The sequence below is a fragment of the Eptesicus fuscus genome, chromosome 5 (assembly GCF_027574615.1).
Source record: "Eptesicus fuscus isolate TK198812 chromosome 5, DD_ASM_mEF_20220401, whole genome shotgun sequence".
Classification (NCBI taxonomy): Eukaryota; Metazoa; Chordata; class Mammalia; order Chiroptera; family Vespertilionidae; genus Eptesicus; species Eptesicus fuscus.
This window is the reverse complement of record NC_072477.1, coordinates 97,888,589-97,908,105: the sequence shown is the minus strand read 5'-3', so window position 1 is coordinate 97,908,105 and position 19,517 is coordinate 97,888,589. Positions and strand designations below refer to the sequence as shown.

General features: G+C 40.8%; 1 long non-coding RNA gene across 3 annotated transcripts in view; it reads right to left on the bottom strand.

Annotated features, from left to right (window-relative positions):
• Positions 1-2,896: 2,896 nt before the first annotated feature.
• Positions 2,897-19,517, bottom strand: part of LOC129149181 (uncharacterized) — a 161,484-nt gene continuing 144,863 nt past the window's right edge. For all 3 annotated transcript variants that reach the window (XR_008556167.1, XR_008556168.1, XR_008556166.1), the window contains one exon: positions 2,897-2,954. This is a non-coding gene — a long non-coding RNA (uncharacterized LOC129149181). The remainder of the gene's footprint in view (positions 2,955-19,517) is intronic.

Sequence of the window (19,517 nt, the reverse complement as noted above, 5' to 3'; positions counted from 1 at the left end):
TTACCTTGCATATATGAATGAAAACATCAGTATTCTTTGCATAGGTTTATAAACTTATTCTACTTTTAAGTCTCCATCTTGAGGGTAAACTTTTATTACTGGAATCGTTGTGCTTGTCTTTACATGTTGTTCTTGCTTATATTACCTCTCTCTCATTACCACTAAATGACGGGCAACTTCTGAGGAAGCAGATGAGCAGATCGGAAGAATAAGGAGAACTGGTTAGAAAGTATTGCTCAGACTCATGTCACAAAAGCTGTGACCCAGGGAAGACCTCTCAAGTCAATATGAAACCAGGTTTTGAAAAAAGTCATGTCTCTTCCCTGGACTTTCTGTACCCAAGGGCATAGTCAGCAGTGAAAATGTAGGCAAGATGCACTAATGATGGTCCACACTAAGTTCTGCAACATCTGTGAATGAGTCATCCTTCTTATCATGTAATGGCTGATGAAACGTGATTGTTCAAAGGAGCCTTAACATCCTCCTCCTCTCACTTTTCTGAGCAGTTGGTGACTGTTAGGGCCCATTCTGGACTCACACGATTGCTAACTCAAGCACTGAGCCCCTGATGCTGGGCCATGGTCCTCCTCATCACTCATCCCCTCCGGGAGAAGGGGGTCTCTCCCTGGACAACTTCTGCAGCCTTGGTGGGTTGCCATAGCTTAACCAAATGGTTCCGTATTTCAGTATGAAACCATTTCTCCACATATAACTAAAATAACTAAATTAAGAGGCACCATTTGTATTTATCTACCTTCATCTCCTCCGAATCACTGCTCACTCTTTACGACTATTTTTTATTAGTCTGCCCCCTTCTCTCTGTTTCCATAATCTAAGAAGAGACTTCCCCCAGCTTCCATGGTCATTTATTTAATGTGTCCCATTAACCTACTTAAATGTCCAGCAGCAGCAACAAGGGGGAATTTTATTAAAGCAGAAATTTTATTTCTGATTTTCCTATCCTTGAATACTCTGCTGTTATTACCTTCTATCTTTTACAAAATGTGAGATCTACTTTTACATGACTATTCAGCACCCATGCTGTTAAAGGCTTCCCTCACAATCTGTTCATTCTCCTACTGAAGTTTAAATTATAAGATATGGGAATCCAAAACCCATTGTCTGATATTTTCATCTCTGGTGTCTGGTTGACTTGACTTCTCTGAAGAAGGCAGATTCTTGTATCTCCAGCCCATTTTACACTTAGTACCATGGCAAGGAGGCCACGATTTTCATAGGTACACATGAAATAATACCCACCATGTCAGAACAGCTATGTCCCTCTGAGCTTCTCTCCACGGAAGTGTCTGACCTTCATATTTTCTGCTTTTCCTATCCTTGAATAGCAATATCTTCCTGTCTCCCTTCCCATTTATTCCTTTTTCTTAGTCACTATTAAAGCTAAACCAACCTGATAGGGTCATCCTGGGAATGAAGCTGCTATAGTCTGAATGTTTGGGTTCCCTCAAATTCATATGTTGAAATCCTAATGCCCCCAAAGATGATGATGTTAGGAGGGGGGGTCTTTGGGAGATGATTAGGCCATGAAGGTGGAGCCCTCATGAAGATCAGTGCTCTTATGTGACCCAGCGACATCCTTTGACTATTCTGTCAAGTGAGGACATAAGAAATTGGCAGTCTGCACCCCAAAAGACAGTCCTTACCCCACCATTCTGGCACTCTGATCTCAGATTTCCAGCCTCCAGAACTGTAAGGAGTAAATTTCTATTATTTATAAGCCACCTAGTGTATGGTGTTTTGTTATAGAAGCCTGAATGAACTAAAACATCAGCCTTAGATCCTGTTAAAAACATGGCAGAGATGAGAAATATGGGAAATTGTGTCGAGCATTAGAAAAGCAAGATTTCATGAGTCAAATAAAACAACCTTCCTGATGACCCTGACTCATTACTGCTCTAGTTTACCTGGTACTAAAATGTGGATGAAATTCATCAAGCCTTTATCCCCTTTTGTGTGTGCATACGTCCAATTCTGCCATTTTCAAATGCAGAGCCAGGCTTAGTCTGATGAGAAGTCAGACAGCTGTTTATTCCAATGCTATTGAAATGCAAACCTTTTAAGTAAAAAAATAATGTCATACATAAACATTAGGGATAAGAACATCTGAGTGGAGTTAGGAGTAGATGGATTTGGGTCCTTCTAGCATAAGGAAGTATAGGCTGAGATCCACACCTTTGTGTAAGGGATAAATAACATTGTGCCTCTACATGAAAATCTCAAAATCTATTAGGAACAGTAATCTAAGACAACCTGAGATATAGCTATCTTGTTTGGCACAAACTTTAACTTTTGTATTATCTTATATCTGTGATGATGCATCACAGAGTTGTAGCACACTAGGTAAATCAAATTAGCACCCATAATACCCTGCAGCCAAGGAAACTGAAGTGCAAAAAGGTTAAAAGAGCAACACCATGTCATGTGGACAAATGGATGGATGAGCGGGAGTTGGGGGGGGAGGGGGGAGGGTTAAGGAGGGAAAGATAAAAAAGGGAGAAAAGGAGGAGGAACAAGGCTAAACCCTTTTTAAAAAAATCAAAATCTCCCTTACTTGATGGACAGATTGCAAAAGGACAACCCATGCTTAGAGGTAGATATGAGAGAAAAAAGATAACAGCTCTTTACAAGTTTGCAATTACAGAAGCATCAACATCCTGTTCTGCAAATAGTTCCTACAAACAGCATTAAATACATAAAAATAATCTTTGCTGGCCAAATGTACTATTAAGTTAGCTTGCTTCATATATTTTAACAAACCAAACTCTGGAGAGAAAACATATTGACAGACATTTAAAAGGGTAAATTAGGTAGGAGATAATTTTAAAAGCTATTACAAATATTCAAAACAAGATTTCTTGGGCAAAGACCACTTTACCTTGGAACTTTCCTTTGATGTGGGAATCCAATAAAGCTTAAGTTTTTCTTGTTGAAATCTAAGGGTAAAGAAATAATGTAACATTGAGTTAGCTATACAGTAAGTTAAAAAAAATAATGAGAAAGTTCTTCAAACTCCTCTTGAACATATAATTTAAGAAAAATGAAACCGTCAACAAGACAAGACTAATGAATTAAAAAAGTGACACCTTCTACGAATCAAATTCAGCAACATACATTTTACATAGCAAGGTTTCTAGTTTTCCTAGTGAAAGAAAGTCAATATAATCTGTGGGTTAAAAAAAATCTGACATAGTTCAATGGCTTCATTTAAATTCATATAGCTACAAGAATAACTCAAAGCAATTAAATATCGAATAATATAGTTAAAAATTTTGACCAAGGTAACCAGAAATGTTGAAAATCATTACTGTCTGATATATTTGAGATGCTCTTAAAGACTGCATGAGGTGGGGGCAAAGAGCAGGGGGATGCTTAAGTCATGTTCTTATTGCCTTCTTTAAAACTTAAAAAAAATAACAACACATCAAATAAACCACTTATTTATTTTTGAAGACAAAATAGATGTGATGTAAAGCCAGCTGGGAACAATCCCATGCAGCAAAAACAAACATCGAGTGAACCAGTTAATCAAAACCAGTTGCAGACAAATTTATAACCAGCCTAATGGCAAGTAATCTGTTTTACAGCTTTTGGCATAGCAACCATTTGTCCACCAAGACAACCACAAGTGGCCACTTACAGAAATCTTCCCCTATGGAAGTGCCTTTTACTGGTTAATATTTGGGGTTAGAAGCCTGAGGAAAAGGAGGTACAAAATACACCACATGCTGACATATCATTATCCATCACAATACATCCAGAATCCTGGAATCTGGAAAGTCTGACCAACTAGAGAAATATAATAAAATAAAAAGAACACTGCCAACTGAACATGTAGGGTTTTCTCAGAGTTATACAAATACCTAGTTATATATTTTTTAAAAAGAGAACTCAGTTCAAAAGCTATCAAATATTATAGAAGATAATTCCTGAATTTGAGGCTTGAACTCTTCCAATCACTTCCTAGTAGTGCATTTGTGCTAGAAAATACTTTCACATACAATGGCTGGATTTCAAATGTGACATTCAAAATAACCTCAGCATTTCATCGTTGCTCAATCAGTGAACTGAGTCAGTGACACCACTTCCGTGGTTAAATTAAGAGCATATATTTTCCTTTGTGCTAGAAAGGAAGCCACTAAAAGACAACATTTTGTTCCAAAATATTTCACATGAAGATTTAATAAAAAGACATTCACCACTGCCTACTGGAAATAATTTAATATATAGCATTTGGTTTAGAAAAAATATTTTAGCTGAAGTTCAGAACTTGATCCAAAGTTTGGGCATTCCATTTGAATTGGCATTTTTTTCCTACATAAGGCTTTAGCGGTTTAGTAATATCTTTAAGTTATAACAGAAAAAAATATCACATTTTTCAGCAATCCTAAAATAAGCTAATTTAAACTCAATTAGATATTTAAAGTGTCCTTTGAGAAAATTGTATAACTAACTGGATGCAGGAGGATACAAGGTAAAATGGAGGATACAAGGCATTCATTATGTTATAGAATATACACAGAAGTGCTTTTTCAGTTTCTCTTGCCTTACCTTGTTTCTCAGAGAAGTTGAAAGCTCCCAAATAGCTGGAAAACCCTGGGCTTCTGATCATGGTTACACACAGAAAGTGCAGTAACAGAGACTGCACTACAGCTAATTCACAACCAGCCACAGCCTCCAGCCGCTCTAAGCCACACTGGGATGAGACTTCACAGCGCAGGGCTAGAGCAATCAGACACTCGTGTCCTTGAGAGTATGATAAAGGCAAAGCAAGAGGCTGCAGGCTGGAATAGCTCAAACCCCGTAATCAGATTGCAAGCAGAAATTAGGCCTGCGGATGCTGGAGCAGCCTGGCTCCTGTGATGGGCACTGGTGATGTTACTACTTAAGTCTCCGGCCAAAGCACAGCACGTGCAGCAGCTAAGTAGGCAATGCTGCACCCTCGCCATCATCAGGGGAGTCAAAATGACTCCCCCTTCTCCTAAATATAAACAAACAAGAAAACAAAACAAAACACATACAGAGCCTCTCGATGTTCAGGAAGGAAGGGAGGCTGCCTAACTATTCTCAGGCTACTCTGAGTCTAGAGTCTGCTTTGCCAGGTTAATGAAAAATGTTGCCTTAACAGGGAACCAAAACTCCACAGTTAAGATTTATGAACAACATAGGAGTGAAATTGTGGGAAAAGGAAAAATATATATTACTAGAGGTTCAAAAATTTTAATTTGAGACAGAAGCTCTTAAATTAAGGATTATCTGTTTGACTGCCCCCTTTTGATTTTATTATCACCTCTTAAAAAGACTTAATTTTCTTAGAGCAGGTTTAGGTTTACTACAAAATTGAGGGGATGGTACAGAGATGCATTTTGAGTTAATTTTTGTGAAAGGTGTAAGGCCTGTTCTAGATTCATTTCTCTGCATATGAATGTCCAGTTGTTCCAGCAACATTTGTTGAAGAGACTATCTTTGCTTCATTGTATAACTTGTGGGTTTCTGCACTGGGAAGTCACAAGTCCCTGTATGGACTTAAATGTCTCTCCAATCTGGGGGGCAGTAGTTTGCCCTGTGTCCTCCCTTCCCTATGGACTCAGGAAGAGTCATTGATTTTTCAATTTGTTCAACTTTTTACTTGTTGTTAGGATGGAGCAGTGACTTCCAAGCTCCTTCCACACAGAACCAGTAACCATGGAGCCCCCCTGTTTGTTTTTAATTGCAACCTGTAGCTGGTGGGCCCAAGCAGTGATAATGTAATTCCAAGAAAAATATGCAATAATTAGACACCGACTCTTATACTGCTAAAAGGGACATTAAAAAGAAAGTAGGAAAATCATCTCATTAACAAGATGAGGAAACATAGGATTAGAGAAGTAACTTGCCCATGGATAGTCACTTGTTTGTGATGCAGCCACAGGATCTTGGGGATGTGAGATCAAGAACATGATTTGCCCTCAGGCACCCCCACCAGGAGGCAGGGACCCTTAGTATGTCTGTCCTTGTATCTTTAGTACTGAATACTAGTTGGTACACAGCAGGCCTGCAGTGAATGTTTGCTGAATGACTATATAAACTAGTGAAATAATCTTCTCTAAAAGCTAGGATCATACTACAAAGTGATTTGCATTGATTTTATATCCTGCTGTCAAACCATATTGACTTGAACTGATTTCTAAACTACAAACAAACAACCCAAATTAATTATGGCACATCAACAGAGGGTTCATCAGTGCTGGCCATGTGCATTTTCTCTATACTGCTGATAACTCCAACTCTTACAAAGTGGGAAGAAATATAGCAAATAGGGCAGTTACAAAAAACAACAACAACAAAAATAACTCGGTAAGGAAGAACTTAAGTCCTGTGGATAACTGTAGTGGAAACTTTATTGAGAGGTCATGGCTAACTAGGAACAAACAGAAAAAGGGAGGAGTTGGAAGCAGAAGAGGGAAGGGAGGAAATAGTGGCAGCAAATGACTCTGGAAATGAATAATTTAGGTGGGATTAAATAATAGTATAAATAATTATATAAATAAAATATTTATTGCTTTAAAAGAGAGAGAGAGATGATGGGGAAATATGAGAGAGAGAGAGAGAGAGAGAGAGAGAGAGAGAGAGAGAGAGAGAGAGAGAACGAACTGTTGTTCTACTTAACTATGCATTCATTGGTTGCTGACCCAGGGATCAAACCTGCAACCTTGGTGTATCAGGACGATGCTCTAACCAACTGAGCTACCCAGCCAGGGCCTAGTTTAAATTTTTAAGATGCAATTCTAGTACAGAATAAAAAGACTTTGGATATTCTTTTTAAGTTGGCAATGGGATTTTACTAGAATTACTTGCCTTACCCATCAATAATGACACAAAGAAGACAGATTTAAATATGGCTTGATAGTTGAGAAGGAAAAAAAAATAGTTTTTTTTTCTAAACTATGAATAGACAATGTAATCTCTTTATGTATCTCATCTACATGAAGCCAAGACTATAAAGAAAAGTACATTTTATGTCAGTAGAAAGGACCCATGACATTTTTTTCATTTACTCTTCAGTAGTTATAAATGATGATGATGATATAACCACTAATTTTTATTTGTTTTTAATTGATTTTAGAGAGAGAAGGGAGAGGGATAGTGACATAGAAACATCAATCAGAGAGAAACATTGATTAGCTGACTCCTGCATGCCCCCTACTGGGAATAGAGCCAGCAACCCTGGCATGTGCTTTGGCTGGGAATCAAACCAGTGACCTTTTGGTTCATGTGTCAACACTCAACTACTGAGCCACACCAGCCAGGCACAACTATTTTATTAATTATTATTATTATTATTATTATTATTATTATTATTATTTCAGGCTGGCTCATTCATACAGGGGAACTACAAACGAGGCAAACATTTCCTGACACCATTCTGTAAGTTAACGTATTTTATTTGTCTGGAGATAAATTAATTTGTAGTTGTGATTTTCTTAAATTTTAGGGAGAAAACATCTTAATTTAAACTTGTGAAGGTGCTATATTCCCTTTCCAACAGCATCACTTAACTACCACCTCAGCATGGAGAATAGAAATGCACAACGCTCTCTGCCACTCTTTCCACTCAGAAACACCAATCTTTTCCATTTTCAAAGCACTACAGTCTTCAAAATGGGATCATTGGAACAACTGAATCAGGACTTGGTAAAACAAAAAACCTTGGACTCAGAAAATGGGAGTTAAAGGGGTCTTTCTGATAACCTGTTATTCATTTTGCAAAATGTTAACAAAGTCACACAGTTTAGGGTATGGCAGTGCCAGACTGGAAATCCACATCGTCTCACCATACACACTCCTTATCAGCCTGAACACCAAATAACAGGGGCCACTGCTGTACACTCTTCCTGGATTGAAGTCATAGGGTCTCCCAGATCTATAGCTCATGTGGGTTTAATTGCTAAGGGGCCAATCTCACCCCCAGAAGGAGGAGTCAAGACAAGCTGCTGGTTGCTTTTTACAAATCTCAGATGATTTCTTGGTCTATTTTAGGTTCCAAAGATGTTCTTCAAGCCAAAGTGGCCTCCAGACATGAAAAATAGGGCATGTCTGAGACCCTAAGGCTAAGACAGAGGTCAGTGAGCCTGAAGGGGGTGTGGGAGTGTGTCATACAAACAGCTGATCACTCCATTCTTCTCCCTTCTCTTCCCAGGGTTCCCATCTCATTAAGAAGGACAAGGAAGGGTGTTATTAGAAGAGTATATGAAATAGTGACTCAGTAATCCTGCTTCTGGAAATGTTCCCAAGGAAGTTACTATGAACGAGTACAAGGACATTTACCTCAGTTTTGTTTATAAACATAAAACTGGAACCAGCTTACATAGGGAGCGATAGAGGAGAATGGGTAAATGAATTACACAGAGAACCAGGTAGGAAATAATTAGTGATTTGGGAAATGTTTCATGATGTTGTACTAGAGATACACACAAATACTTTACCTGGAAGATAGCAAGTAGACCAAAACATTATCTTACAACTCAGAGATAACTGTTTATGTTTTCCCCTTTCTTTTCCCAAGTTTCCACAATAAGCATGAATTGCTTCCGTAGTACTTACCAAAACAATTAAGTACAAATAAAGATGAAAGATATAGGTCCTCTTGAAATCCCAAAGCTTAGACTTGAGCGAAATATCTGGGTGAAAATCGTGGTCATGAATGCAGTTTTTCCCGTGGACTTGCCTATTTCTCCCACATGCATTTCTTGGCTATAAATTGCATTGATCCAGACAATTACCAACATCCTAATAACACGCAACACAGTGCTCCTCAAAGCCTACCCCAGGTGGACCACGATCACATGGGAGAGCCTGCCAACCACACTGAATCCACTGTTGAGCTCCTTGATACCTTTTCTTCTCTTTCAGTGCTTCTCTACTGCCAATCAAACCTTTCCTGCTCAAAAACTTTCACTGTCTCCTAGTTAAGAATTATTAAAACTCGAGGAGCAATATGTGAGATACACTTCTGGGGCATTTCTAGCATAGTGCCTCGCTCAGAACAAGGGACTATAAATCCTGGGTGAATGAGAGAATAAATGAACCAAGTAAGCAGACGAGCAATGCAATCACCTTTATTTTTCCTCATTCTTAGAAACCACCTCATCCACAGACAATCTCTTTAGTTTGCTTTTTAAAATTACAGTTTACTGTACATTAAAAAGCCAATTCTATTTCTTCAGTAGTTGTCATAAAGGAAAAGTATTACCATTCTTTCCTTAACTTGAAACTCCCACTAGAGTTTTGTCTTTCCTAAAATGTGAAGCAATAATGTGGAACATAAATATTTGTATGTGGGGAGAAATTAGGAGAAAATGTTAGATTTGCCAGGACATGATGGAATGGGAAAAACTGGGAAGATGATCCTATAGTCCAACTGGGAACAATGTTGATGTGAGTCCAGGTAAGAAGGATCACCTCCTAAATTGCCAAGGTCAGAAACTAAGGGGTTAGATGACCCAGGATCAAGATGTTACACCCTCAGGGACCATGCAGCGCAGAACACCTGTGGCTCAGGATTACGTGGAGGTGACAACTCACCATTTTCCAGAGCACCTGCTGTGATGATGTAAAGAACAGGGTAAGACCGGATCCTCACCAGGAGTGGGCACGATGCCAAGTGCTCTAGGCATTAAACTCATTCAGTCCTCACAAAGCCTGCAGGAGACCCTATTGCTATCCCCATGTACAGGTGAGAGACTGAGCTATGGTATGATCTAGGAGAAACACTGAAGCCTAGGGTGACCACTGAAAACCTGTTTCCAAGAGGAAAAAAACCACCTTCTCCTAATCAGCCAAAATAAAATCAAAGATGTAAATATGCAGGTGAGGATGCTATTAAATGAGAGAAAGGATGAGGAAGCACTCTGAAAGATGGAGCATGTTATCTAATCCACACTAGGATATACAGTACCTGATAAAGAGAGATACGGGGTATGTGCAGATGGCATACCCTGACCAGGCCGATGTAAGGTCACCTTGCAACCTTGCATCTCCTCACTGAGCTCCCTGAATAGCACTGAAGCTCTCCAGGCCATAGGAAAATGGGCTGACATGGAAGTGGGCAATACCGGGCAGAGATAAATTATGAAACAGTTGTGTGTGTGTGTGTGTGTGTGTGTGTGTGTGTGTGTGTGTGTAGTTACTGGTTCATTTCTAAACTTAAGAAGAGCCACAGGACAATTTTGATTAAATCTACTATGACCTACTAAAGACGATGGATGGCTGGGCTGAAATTCCAAAGTGAAGGATGTATTTCTATAGCCTAGTAAAGAACTATTCTGTAAGCTAGAAGCAGCTGTAAATGGTATTCTCATTTTCTTTGGTGGATTTTGTGTAGACACTTAATCTGGGGCAGAATTGCCTGACATGAGGTAATCCCACCTGTGGGGAGCTCACTGAGTCCTTTTCATTTTTCTATTATATTTTATACTCATTATTCAGACATTCCAGATTCCTGACTTTAGTGTAATTCTCTCCTGTCTGCACTGTGAAATGCTTTGTGAATTCTAGTTAGTGGTAAGCTTTAGGACAAATCTGCAAATAATATTTTGTGCTGCATCACTAAGGTAATTTAAAACAGGCCACGTATGTAGAGATGAAAAGGCAAAAGTACTTCCAATGAGAAATTTTATAACTCACAGATATGTCTTTATTAGATGTGCTGAAGAAGCCATGCCAGTCGTGCTATATTCAACAGGCTTTTTAAAGAAAAGGCATATTGCAATATCCTAAAAGACTTATTATCCTATATAATAAAAGCCTAATATGCTAAGTGTCTGGTTGTCTGTTCAACCAATCAAAGTGTAATATGCTAATGATATGCTAAGGCTGCTCAGCTGCTCGCTATGATGTGCACTGACCACCAGGGGGCAGACAGTCGACTGGTGGACAAGTCGCTATGACGTGCACTGACCACCAAGGGGCAGACGCTCCAAACAGTAGGTTAGCTTACTGCTGGGGTCCAGCCAATCGAGACTGAGCGAGATGGGCCGGACACACCCTGGAGCCCTCCCACGGTCCCTCCCCAGCTGGCCAACCTCCAGCATCCCTCCCTGGCCCCAATCGTGCACCAGTGGGGTCCCTTGGCCTGGCCTGCTCCCTCTCGCAATTCGGGACCCCTTGGGGGATGTCCGAGAGCAGGTTTCAGCCCGACGGCAGAACAATTGTGCACTATGACATGCACTGACCACCAAGGGGCAGACACTCAACACAGGAGCTGCCCCCTGGTGGTCAGTGCACTCCCACAGGAAGAGCGACATTCAGCCAGAAGCCAGGCTCATGGCTGGTGAGCGCAGAAGCAGTAGCAGGAGCCTCTCCCGCCTCTGCGGCAGCACTAAGGATGTCCGACTGCTGGCTTAGGCCTGCAGGGAGTGGGCCTAAGCCAGCAGTCGGACATCCCTGAGGGCTCCCAGACTGCGAGAGGGCGCAGGCCTGGCTGATGGACCCTCCCTCCCCCGAGTGCACAAATTTCATGCACCGGGCCTCTAGTCTTTACAGTAAATGTTCAAACAAGCAACGTTAAAATTTGTAGTGAAAATTATCTCTAATCATTTTAAAATGTGGGTGATTTTGAATCTATAGCTAATGATTCTTGGGGAAAATAATTCGGTAGTTTAGGGGAATAGAGGCTGGTCAACCGCTTCTCAGAGTAAGAAAATAAAGACATACGTTAGTTCCATGTATAAAATGTACACTAAAATATACATACAACATATTATTTAGTCTTAAAAAGAAATGAAATTCTGACAGAAACTATAATGCCAACACACATCGGGTCCTTAAACAATGATTTGACAAATCAACATACACAGGTGTTTTCTGCCTAGAATCTGAAGCTGCATCCTAGACCATCATAAGGCACAGAATGCTGTGTCTTTAGACTCAAGGCCCCTCTCACAGAGGGGGATCCCAGTTGGCAGGAAGGGGGCCAACACAATTACAATTATCCAAGGAGGTCTGAGAAGGCTCCTGCCAACTCCAATCATTTGATACTCACTATTTGATGGTTTTCACATGAACTGAAAGCTAGGAAATACTGAATCATCAGATATGAGAATTTTTATGAGTCTGAAAATCCAGATGGTAGACAAGTAAGTATAAAAAATGACTGCTGATACCTAATAGCTGTTCTGGAGTTTACTTGGATGATTTGAAGGAAAGAGCCTTGAATAATATTATTTGTGGGTTCTCTTTAAAGGGGCATCATAATAAAAACAACAATGGCAACCTCAACAACAGTAACTATAGAAACCCAAGGCAAGTTCAGCAACTTGCCATTCCCAACGTCTCTAATGTTTCCACGAGGTTACTGGTACCTTAGAATTTACTGGAGTCTCAGAACAGGTTCCCAATGCATTTGCTGACTAATCAGTGAGATTTGACGTGCTCATGCCAGCTTTTAGAATGAGCAATAACCACCAAGAAAGTAGATTGTGTGCCACAGAGTGGCTGGCATGAGGAAGTTATGACAAAGAAGTCAAAGGCAGTCTGTACTGCTTGTTGAAATGACTAAAGATATGTTTGTACTTATGAACATCTGATATAAGGTCAATGATATCAAACTCTGTCACAGTCACATGAGATGCATGTTGAAAATGAAGGTCTCCCTACACAGGTATTAGGAAATGCTCCACAGTTCAAAACCATTAGTGCAAGCCATTCATGGTATTATGTCAATGACGAAGGAGAAAAACTGAATCAGGTGGAGAAGTTTGATAAAGGAAGGCTTCTTGGAGAAAGTGACTAGAGAGCCAAATGGTGAATGAAGAGGACAGGGTTGGGCATGCCAGGAGGAAGAGGTGACATAAGTGTGAGAAAAGGAGTAAGAACGAAGTGAACTTAAATGGGGGCATATTCAGAAGGAATTGCAAGGGGACCGGATAGGCCATTCAGAGGTGGGAAGGAGGCAATGGAGAGCCTTCGGAAAGAGGAGATTCATCTGCCTTGAAGAAACATGGAAGCTGTTACAGAAGTGCAAGTAGAAAAAGGAATTCCAGATTCTCTTCCCAGCCTGACACCAAGCTGGAATACACAGTGCTGCATGATCCTGAGGTGGGGAGAGAATACTTCCTTAGGAACATGGATGTACTAGCCCAGTCATTTCCTAATAGGTAGCCTGCATGCCTGTCACCATTTCAACCTCTGATCTGGGACTGTAGACAGTGGGATGAAAAGATTATAAAAGTCAACTTTTTTTTTTTTCAAATGATGAAACTCAGTATTGTGATCCCTTGATCTTGTCCATGGCTACTGGTACAGTGCTACCTGGACTTTGTCTCCATTAACAGACTAGGCCAGCCATCATGTCACAGCCATTTGAAGTGGTGAAACAGATACACTGCTAGGACGTAAGGTACAGGGGGGATTCAGTGTTGGGAGGAGATGTAAATTGGAGGCTGACATTTTTCATTATTGACATAATATTCCTAGTTAGATACTCAACTATCTATCTGAACTCACTATGCAAGAGACCAATGTCATGGATTTTTGCCCCTACCCTCTCCTGACCCCTACCTCTCCTACCTCCCACAGTGTATAGTCACTCCATCTCCAGATCTCATCCCTGCCTCCCACACAGGATTCGCTGAGCTACTACTAGAGCTTAGACACCAGGGCGGTCACTAGTCTGGAAGAGTTCCCGCCCTCAATAAATTCACAGTCTAGATGAGGACATCACCTAATACATTAAGGATGGAGTCTTGTACATATGCCAAAGTCCTTTTGTTTCACTTTTTTATCACTGACCCTTTTGAGGTTTCCCTACTTCTTTTTATGCAATCAAATATGTATCTATGTCTTCCTCATAGAAGATAAGTTCTTCTTTGGTAAAATGAGAGACAGTTCCCTTCGAACTGCAGGCCAAGCAAGAGCACAAGCAGAGCTGAAACACACATGGCAGGATTCTGCAAGAACTTCCTTTCTAGAACAGAGAACATTTCCCTCTTCCTTCCTCTTCTTTCCTTCAAAACACCTGTTGCTATGAGCTGAAGCAATTAATCGTGACAATGCATGCAAATGAGTATGTAAACTGGGGTGTCCTAGACAAATGTAAATCATCATATGACTTTTTACATTCACACTGACTTGGAGAGAAATATTTATTATTGCTTCATGTAGCTAATCAGTTATTCAAGTAATTAAGAGTCAAACACTACCAATTAAAATAGTACCATCCATTTGAGTCAGTGATTGAGTAATTTTCCTCCCCTGAAAAAGGCAAAAGTTCTTTTAACTTTCCAAAACCTATGAGTATTGCTCAAAATCAAATAATCTTTTATCATTAAAGCTATAGATATATTGGGCAGGGGTGGAGGGAGATGAAGGAGGGTATGAGGGAAAAAATGGTGATGGAGGAAGGCTTGATTTGGGGGTGATGAACACACAATACAGTGTACAGATGATGTATTAGGAAATTGTGTACCTGAAACCTATATAATTTTGTTAACCAGTGTCATCCCAATAAATTTAATAAAAAGGAAAAAAGATATAGACATATTTAAAATTTAAACTGGAAAACTCAATTGCCTATCTACTAGAATTCTAACTTGCTCGTTCAGACAACTAGGATGTAAAAAATTCAAGCAATAGACTTGGAAATTACAATATGGTAGACTTTGGTGACTTCAAATGCAAGGACTCACAGTTTATGCTCCAACAAGAAGCCCCTTCCCTGACATCTTTGTGATGCACAAAGAAAATGTACTCACTGAAAGGACTTTAGAGACAGGAGAGGCAGTTTTAGGGAAGGGTCCATAGGGGAGAAATGCATACGTGACGGACAGAGATAGCTCCAATTTACAAGAATATTACAAGATAAGGGGAAGAAGAAAAGGGGGCACTGCATGAGCTTTGAAACTGATACCATGCAGGGAAAAGGGGGGAAATGGCCAATTAGGAAAAAATACAGGGGACATAAAATAAGGAAGGGTCCAATTAGAAAGTGGGATGAACTGACAAAGAGCAGCCAGCATTTATAAACCCACAGACAAAGAGGCTCACTGGACTGTGTTTTTCCCATTTTAGAGAGAGAGAGGACTGTTCCTATTTTGGGGACCCCACCCCAGGGGGAATTTGTATACACTTGCAATAAATTTCCACACTTTTGCTTAAAATCTTTTAGTCCACGAACTTTATTCTTCAAACTTCGTAAGACAAGAACGTGAGAGGAGAGTTCCAGCTTGCCATTCGGGGTAGCAACACTACGGAGGTTTCTCTCTGCTCCTTCGTGTCCTGGACACACAGCTAATCTTTTCTCTATAACATCTGAAGGGCAGTCACTTTTCCCTTGGCCAGCAAGCTCTGCATTGAGTTTCAGGGGTCTTGTAAAGTCCTAGTGGCACCTAACATCAAGCTAACAAGTTCCTTTTGGTACAGGTCACAGGTTCATGTTATAACAAGTAATTGAAAGGCATCCAGTGATGGGCACCCTTTTGAGCTTGGTGTGTCAAACTTCGCCAAAAAAACTGAGCATAACTCGGGTAGTGTGTCACTTTGAGGAAAAAACATTATTTCGCGATATTTATAGTTTAAATAACATAAATGTATAATTGTTATATATAATTGTATTTAATAAACCAAAAACTAAATATTTAGTGCTGACACGCGTGTCAGAGGTTCGCCATCACTGGTAGCCCATGCCTTGGGGAGCCAAGTACTCAGTGGAGATGGCAACAGGTTTTTAAAACTGGAAAAGAAAGGATTTTTTCAACAGGAGGGCCAAAGTGATTTGACCTTTCCCTGAACAACAAGCAGCAGACACAGGTCAATTAAAAGAAGATAGGAAACAAGGTCAAAACAGACACCTAGCCACCAGCACCTCAACTGTCCTCTCCTGCTGCAAGTCCATGACACAGACGCAAGGCATAGCTCCAGCGGTGGGAGCCGTCCCTGTTCACATGGAAAGCAGGTGAGAGAGGAAGAGGAGAACCTGTAAGTGTGGTGATGGGCAGTTAACCTTTCATACCTTCCTTCCTGGTAGGCTGGCCAGTGCCTGCACCAGGTACATGAATATTAAACTGAAAGGGAAACTGGTGTGTGGTCACCTGCCACATGACTAACTGTGGTTCCTCCTCCATCTGCAGATTTCTCACCTGTAGCTTTGATTCATGAGCCAGAACTTCTTACTTTCAAGAATGGGAGCAAATCTGAACAAAAACGTCAGTACAGAGACTTTCCCAGTCTCTAGCTCTCTCTCAAGTTTTAGAAAAAACTCAGAAGAGAAAAGATGGATTCAGCCCAAAGCATGTAGATTTCCCTTGGATGTTAAACTGTGGCTATTAACCACCAATACTCATTAAACCTTATTACTGAAGAGAACAGAAAGGCCAAGGAGAGAATGTTACAAATGTAATTTTGGATGAGACATTTATAATGGAGAGGTCATTTAAGAGAGCTCATTCAGTCTAACCCTACATTTTATAGAGAGCAACGGAAGTGACTTGTCCAAGGTCACTTAGCCCACGTGAGATACTAGGGCCCCTGGTTCCCAGGACTCTGCACTTTCCACTGTACCAACTTACAGCTTGGTGATACTTCCTCCCTGGCCCACACATGACCTCAGCACTAGAAAGACTTTACTATGAAACACAAACAATATTCTAGAGTCTCCAAAATCTTTTGGATTGAAAGGAAATCATTAACCATTTCCTGATAAAGTCCATACTCCATAGCATAAGCCCTGATACAGGACATGACAGAACAAGCTGCACAGTAAGTAAAAGCCCTGGGAAAATGAGATACACCACTCTCCTTCGGGAAGTCACCTCTGTTTTCCATTCATACCAGAAAGTGTGTCTGCCAAGGAGAGTGCATATTCTTGTCACTACAGTGCACGAGAATTAATTGAGCAGTACTAGGCCATGTCTCCAGGGTTTGGGCTCTTGGGCTCCTTACAGGACGCAAGCCCACTCACTGCCAGGCCTCTGCTGGGCTGTCCCCAGACAACAGCCTTCCCGGCCTGCCTAATAAGGCAATGTGCAAGGTGACTGGCTGGCTTATAGGTCACCCTCTGTTGATTGCACAGACTGGGTTGGCAAGCAAAGCAGGAGCCTACCTTTTGGCAGACAAAGGGTTACCCTTTGCAAAAACTCTTAAAAGTCTGCATTGTTACTCTATTTACATAATAATAAACTCTGCAGCAGAGCCTGCCCCTCTCTAGACACAGAGTCTTCCGGGCAGGACTGAAGGAGCTTCACTTCAGCTGTGGCTGCCGGGAGCTGTGTTGTACACATGGAACTTCTCTGCTTCCCCAGCTCCAGGGGAGAACTCAGTCAATCTTCGGAGTAACTTATTTAGCATATATTCTGACTCACTGAGGCACCCCCCCCCCCCACTTCAAAAATAGCCACCGACTATCTCCAAATAGATTGCATGTTCTGAGTCCTTAAAAAGGAGTCACTGGGCCAGGTGCAGAAACAATCCTTAGCATTCCAGAAAATAAGCATGTGCCAGCAAAAAATAAACGGTATTTTCAAATAAAAAGGCTGAGCTGTTGGCCAAACCATTCTTAAATACAAACACCCATTATTTTTAATTCTGTTAAGGTCTGGGCTTGGAAACTCTCCCCGACCAGGCTCCTCCGGCTTCTATACATATAAGGAAAGGAATACAGCTGGGGATTAAGTGCAGCACAGCCCTCGTTGCACACATTTCCTTTAGCTCGCAGCCATCCATCCTTTTGTCATTCAGAAGGCATTCCACCCAATGGTTCACCAAACTCTGATATGTCCCAGCAGAGCTCTGAGCACTACCAGCACCTCAAGTATCAGCAGCGGACTGCGATGCTGGACCGGGGAGAGGAGGAAGGGCCAGGGAGCACAGAGCAGCAAACCTTTGAGGACAGGACTCACCAAACTACTGGTTCCGTGTCACAGGGGAAGTCAAATGTAGAGACAAAATATGTGGTTATGGAAAACAAAACCTAATCTGACAACCTCCTTATTTCACTCTTCCCTTCAGGCTAGTGTCCAGTGTTAACGTTTTGTATGTGTTAACAGATAATCCCTTTACAGTTTCTCAGAGCCCCCGAATTTATCATATGACAGCCATTCTTTTGCTTCTCAGAGGAACAGAGTTTGGAGTGTCTGAAACCAGAGTTATGAAAAACGGATGTTTAGTCAATGCTAATAACATGTTGGGGATGTAAATATTAGACCAATTTTTAGTTTTCACTAAGCAGGTTTACCTGTTCAGTCTCTGTGGGATTCTCTTATGTGGCAAAAAGAAACAGTGAGAAACCAAAAGCATGCCCTGTGGCAAAGAGCCTTAGAAAGCAGAGTCTAAAAAAGTAACATCAACCCCTGTATCTTTCCAACATGTCTTTGCCCTCACAACCTTAACTCTAAAGGAATCAGCTTGAACTTGCCTTCACAATCTCCAAATTAGGCAAATAGGAGAGGAACCACAGGTAGTCAGCAGGTGTGGCCAGAATCGGGCTGGTGTAGAGTTGCTCTGGGCCCCTTGGAAAGCAGAGGAGTTCACAGTCAGGTGCCATTTGCAACCACTGAACTGGCGGGCTTTTTGTGTTTATTTGCCTCCCAGGTAACTAATTTCCCATTATTTAAGGCCATGTTAGAGAGCACTGAAGCTCTGTGATTCCCTTCTCTTTTTTAACTGCCAGCTCTTTGGGCTGTTTGATCCTTAATTAGCACTTCCACCAGAGATGGCCAGGAACAAGAAAAGGAGGTGAGACAACTTAGCTGCTGGCTGCCAACTCTTGCCAGCAAGCTGTCAATCCATCATCAGACTCCTTGAAGATGAGAATGCTGCTGCAAAAGACAGGTGTGACCTTGGAGAGTGACCAGAAGCACCTTGCAATCCCTATAGGCCAAACCTCAGGATGTTAGTATATGCAAACTGATGGTAGTAAAAAAAAAAGATCAAATAATCAGCAATAACTACTGAACTATAATATTAAATTCATTTTAATTAAATTTAATGTTATAAAAGAAAATTCCTCTCTTCCAGTCCCTGACTCTCTCCTTAACAATAAAGATCTTCCCAGACTTACCCTCCCACTGGCAGTTCTATCTTAAGGTAGGTTGTCCAACAGGTTTCCAGCACAAGAGAACAATTCATAGACTTGATTATATTAAACCTGCAACTGACACCCAGTTTGAAGGTATATATTTAACCAGCATCCATTTAGCTGAACTAGAACCACTGCATTTCCTTACTGAAATTAAAGCTGTGCCAATTACATAGGCAGAATGGATTTTTTTTTTCTTATCAGATCTTCTCCCGTTCAGAAGTGAAAAGAGCATATATGCCATTTGATTGGGTGGCAGAAAGTGATTTTGAAATAATTAAAAGCTAAATCTTCATTTGCTACCCATTTATATAATACTTATTTTTAAGCACATTATCAGGCTAATTTTATAGATATATTTTTAACGTGGACACATGCTCACCCTGTGTTAAGTTTATATTATGCTGATAAAGCTTTATACCTCCTCTTGCAGTACTGGTTTAGCTTG